The sequence below is a fragment of the Bos indicus x Bos taurus genome, chromosome 15 (genome assembly GCF_003369695.1).
Source record: "Bos indicus x Bos taurus breed Angus x Brahman F1 hybrid chromosome 15, Bos_hybrid_MaternalHap_v2.0, whole genome shotgun sequence".
Taxonomy (NCBI): domain Eukaryota; kingdom Metazoa; phylum Chordata; class Mammalia; order Artiodactyla; family Bovidae; genus Bos; species Bos indicus x Bos taurus.
The window spans coordinates 30,215,482-30,221,065 of NC_040090.1; the positions used below are offsets into that span (position 1 = coordinate 30,215,482).

Below are 5,584 nucleotides of genomic sequence, written 5' to 3' on the forward strand. Positions count from 1 at the left end.
CTATCTAGCTTCTATACTCACACATTCCCGGTCATCTAGCCAAGCATTCACAGACATCTAGTCCATTGGTCACTAATTCATTTAGCCAGATATTCACTTAGACAGTGAGTGGCATCAATATAGTTATTCTGTTATTTGAACAGTAAGATAGATCTAGTAGTAGCTTGAAGAACAAAAGAATCTTAGAATTATAGAATGTTTGCCCTGATATCTGTATATTACAAATACTAATACACATATATTAGACTGAGGTAAAGATGAGAGATATAATCTCTCTGTCTCATACACATATATACATGCACACAGAAAAAGCTACAAAATTTGCTACATTATTTTATGAGATCCAGTGCAAAATGAAAATGCAAAACCCCTTGTTTAAAAATTATTAAGAATTTCAAAGGACTTCCTGGTGGTCCAGTGGTTAAGAGTCTGTCTTGCAATGCAGGGGATGCAGGTTTGATCCCTGGTCGGTCTGGGATCCCACATGCGGAGAAGCAGCTGAACCTTCATGCTGCAACTCCTGAAACCCGTGTGCTCTGGAGCTTGTCTTGTGCGCTGCAACTGTTGAGCGCATGTGGCACAACCAGAAAGCCTGAACCACAGCAAAAGCTCTCACATAATCTAATGAAGACCCCACATGCCACAACTAAGACCTGATGTAGCCAAATAAATGGATGAATGAACGAAGAAAGAATTTCAAGATGATGATAGCAGATTATACCAAGCATGAAATGAAGTGAAGTCGCTCAGTCATGTCCGACTCTTTGAGACCCCGTGGACTGTAGCCCGCCAGGCTCCTTGTCCGTGGGATTCTCCAGGCAAGAATACTGGAGTGGGTTGCCATTTCCTTCTCCAGGGGATCTTCCCAACCCAGGGATCGAACCTGGGTCTCCTGCATTGCAGGCAGACGCTTTATCCTCTGAGCCACCAGGGAATCTCCTAATACCAAGCATGGGGCCCCTCTAAGGACCCTGATGGCATGTCAGTGCCTGGCACAGAGTACATGTGCAATAAATGGTAGTCCTTTTCACTCTCTAGATTATTGATTGTAACCCTCTCCTTTTGCAACTGAGCAAACTCAAGTTCAAAGAAGATGAAAAATGCAAGTTACAGCAGAGCCAGGACCACAATCCAGACCTCCTCTCTTCCCAGTCAGTAGTCTTCACCTCAGCATTTCCCAAGTGTTCTGTGTACAGTAATAATAGATACTCCATGAGTAAAAGTTTCCATCAATACACAAGTTTGCAAAACACTGGGTTAAGGGTAAGGAGACATCTTTTTCAGAGCTCTTCAAGACTTTTCTATGAACGACATGAATCTCCATGACAAAGATATAAAATGAAACATCCCCCCACTGCCCATCCCCACTGTATGAATATGGAATCCTTTCTCAGGAGCATGTTAAATATCTCTTAGAATGCTTTCTTATACATTACTGCAGGGCAGTGGAAGTTTCCATGAAGTTTGATCTTGGGGGTGTGGTTGTTCTTATTCTAAATTAGAAGTAAACATATTCCTTCCATTAGGTCTTTTTGTCCACATCTCTGCCTCAGCTGACTTGTGAGCCTGAGGATATAAAAATAATGAAAACCAGACTCTAGAAAGAATATATTTATTTAGAGTCACCTAATTGCATCCAAAAGGCAGATCCATTCTGCCTCTCTCCCAGGAGTAGGAATATAGAGAAAAAACATACACCATGACCCCTGAATTCTTTCCGTGCTTGGTAATTTGCTCACAGCTTCCACATCACAAAAGTATCAGTTATAGTCCCTTATGAAAGCACACAGGAGGCCAGGAATGCATGATTCTCATGTTAGCTCTTCCTCTATTAGCTGCTGGACCTAGACTAATTCATTCCTCTGCAGAGTGAAGGACAGGGAAGCCTGGAGTGCAGTAGTTCATGGGGTCACAGAGTCGGACACGACTTGGCTACTGAACAACAACAATCCTCTTATTCTTATTGAAAACCCTCTTGCATCAAATTAACCTCTAAAGGGCTTCCATACACTTATATTTTGTCTGTAGCACTCCTCCCCCTGGGCCCTTGAGTATGTCTTTGGGGCACAGTTGGAGAATCAGCAGACTAAATGATATCCACAGTCCCTTTCTCTGATAATCTGTAATTCAAGTTTGTATGTAGTTTTGCAAGCTATTGCCTCCACCTGTTAATAAAGGACCCTAGCTCCTTGAGAAATGCATCTCTTAATTTCTTAGAGGCCCAAAGAGTGATTCTCACTCACTGGGTTATGAGATGCCAGGTGATGCTAACCTTTCCTGAGTCCCCAGTCTACAGATCCATTATATGAATTGTGCAGAGGAGAGAAGAACACTTTTCTCCCACCATTGTGCTACATGAGCTCTCAGTAGGTACTCTTTATGCCTTTTGCAGAGGCTTCCCTGGGGGCTCAGCTGGTAAAGAGTTGGCTTGCAATACAGGAGACCCAGGTTTGATCCCTGGGTCGGGAAGATCCCCTGGAGAAGGGAATGGGTTGCCTGGGAAATCCCACAGACAGAGAAGCCTGGTGGGCTACAATCCATGGGTCACAAAGAGTCAGACATGACTGAGCAATTAAGCATGCATGCATGCATGCCTTTTTAACTTGCAGAGTTTTTAGCGAAGCAGCTCTTCTATATTTTGCTGATTACTCCTCACCTGCATTCGCCTCCATAAATCACTAAGCATGAACCAATGGTGGGGTAGGGACAGGGCTGCAGTGAGGCCAGGAAGCAAATGTGAGTGATAAACCTAGAACCGGTTGAACTTTGACTCACTTGTGTTTGACTCTGATGATTCTGTTGCTGGACACAATTGCCTAACTCCTTGCTTTTTTTAGGATGAGTTTCTGCCCAAAGAGACCTAAGGTCTTCATGAAAAATAGACTTTGTGCATTGGGCCCACTAAGGTGGAAGTGCCTGTTTGGGTCCTCTGGGAAGCAGATGTCAAAATGAAGCAAGAAATGCAAGAGACTTACTAGGAGAAAATATCTCGGAAGGATACAGAGGAGAAGGAGGAGTAGGTGGGAGAGCCATAAATTGCAATGCAAGAGTGATGCCTTTGAAAGGAAAGGAAGAAGGAAGGAGGCTTGAGCAGGAAAAGCCTCAGACTGATGCAGCTCTGAGACAGTCTGAGCCAGGCCAATCAAATGCCACAGAACAAGACTGACCATTGGAGGATCCCCATGTTAGGCAGCAATGGCTTGGTTCTAGCATGTCTGCAGTGCTCATTGACAGAGAGAAAGAGAAGGAGAGCATGACTGTGGTGTAAACACCACAATACACTGTGAAGGTGTTACAGCCAGAGGCTGTCAGTTAACAACACTCTTCCTGGCAGGCTCTCTGTGTGGGAGATCTGAGCAGGGTACTCCCCATTCCTGCCGCACAGGCATGTACCCACCTGTGTGAATTCAAAAAGTGAATACAGTTTAAGCTCAAGCTTAGGCACATTTGACATATTTATTACAAATATTTATTGAGCCTATAAAAAGTATTACACTAGGCACTATAGCAGCCCTACCCTCTCCAGTGGAATGACTGAGTCTGAGAAGGTTTCAGATATCCTGGTAAGTTTTTTATCACCATTATTGTCAACACAAGGCATGTTTTATTTTTCTGGGCTCCAAAATCACTGTGGTCGGTGACTGCAGCCGTGAAATTACAAGATGCTTGCTCCTTGAAAGAAAAGCTGTGACAAACCTAGATAATGTATTAAAAAGCAGAGATATCACATTGCCAACAAAGGTCTGTATAGTCAAAGCTATGCTTTTTCCAGTAGTCATGTATGGATTTGAGAGCTGGACCATAAAGAAGGCTGAGTGCTGAAGAATTTATGCTTTTGAACCGTGGTGCTGGAGAAGACTGAGTCCCTTGGACAGCAAGGAGATCAAACCAGTCAATTTTAAAGGAAATCAATACTGAATATTCATTGGAAGAACTCACGCTGAAGCTGAAGCTGAAGCTCCAATACTTTGGCTACCTGATGCGAAGAGACAACTCATTGGAAAAGACCCTGATGCTGGGAAAGATTGAAGGCAGGAGGAGAAAGGGACGACAGAGGATGAGATGGTTGGATGGCATCACAAACTGAATGGACATGAGTTGAGTCAACTCAGGGAGACAGTGAAGGATAGAGAAACCTGGCGTGCTGCAGTCCATGGGGTTGCAAAGAGCTGGACATTAATAGCGACTGAACAACAACCAGGCATGTTTTACTAGCCTCCATTGTAAGTGGTGCTAGTGGTAAAGAACCCGCCTGCTAATGCAAGAGACATGAGAGACATGGGTTTGATCCCTGGGTCATGCAGATCCTCTGAAGGAGGAAAGGGCACACTCCAGTATTCTTGCCTGGAGAATCCCATGGACAGAGGAGCCTGATGGGCTACAGTCTATAGTGTCTCAAAGAGTCAGACACAAGTGAGGCGACTTAGCACACATTGTGTACTAACACTGGGTCAAGCTTAATACAACAAAGAAAAATCCTTAAGAAGCTCAAGATAAGGTTCCAGTATAATATCCCTCCCCCTTAGGAAGCTCAGAGGAGATTTTTGAAGATTTCTTTCATGCCAATCACCAAATGTACCAAGGAGGAAGGAACCTTTTAGTAGAATTGACCTTGGAGTTTACCAGAGAGACCTTGAAACTTATCTGGCAGCCAACCAGGTGGCACAAGGGCTTGCTCCACCCCCAGGACCATGCCAGCCAAGAGTTAGGATTTGCTGAGAGGCAGGCCCAACACCTGTTGTAGCTCCTGGATCACAGTCAAATTTGGGAGGGAAATGGGGGAAAAGAGGAAGGAACTGGGAAAGAGGGATTTGTAGTGGGAAGAGATAAGACAGCAGGCTTTTCAGAAGCATGCCAGAATTCATCTCAACCTCACCACTTGGCAAAAGAGATAGTGTCTGTGGCAGAAAGAATACTGAGCATGACACCCAAGCTCTGCCTCTAACTCCCTGGCTGACCTTTGTCACGAAATGCCCCTGTGGGCCTGTGCTCCTTGGCTATAATCTGCAGAGCTAGGCCAGACACTCCTTAAAGTTCTTCCCATTTGAACACCCTAACATTCTTTTCTCCCCCCAAAATGGATTTTTACTGTATCTACCAACAAAATGAACCAAATACTATTTTTCATTTTAATCTCACAGTTTTTTGATACTTAAAAAATTTTAGAGGATAATTACTTTAAAATACTGTGATGGTTTCTGCCATACATTAACATGAATCTGCCATAGGTATACATATGTCCCCTCCCTCTTTAACCCCCCTCCCACCTCTCTCCCACCTAAACAGACATTTCTCCAGAGAAAACATACAGATGGCTAATAAACACATGAAAAGATGAACAGCCTAACATTATAACAGCTTCCAGAAAACAATCCTGGAAGAGCCTGCAGAGAGGCATGAACAAGTGGGGGTGTAGGATGCAAAGAATTTCCAGTGAACTCAGGAATAATACAACATAATATAACATAATGAAACATGACATAGCAAGCATTGTGATAGGTAGCAGAATGTAGGAATAGGGGCCAGTAAAAATCTCTAAAGTTGAATTCATTTCATGATCAAGACATTCAGGACATCCAAATAT

General features: G+C 43.6%; 1 non-coding gene across 1 annotated transcript; it reads right to left on the minus strand.

Moving 5' to 3' along the window:
• Positions 1-862: 862 nt before the first annotated feature.
• Positions 863-934, minus strand: TRNAC-GCA. Its single transcript has one exon. It is a non-coding gene; the product is annotated as a tRNA-Cys (tRNA).
• Between the last annotated feature and the right edge of the window lie 4,650 nt (positions 935-5,584).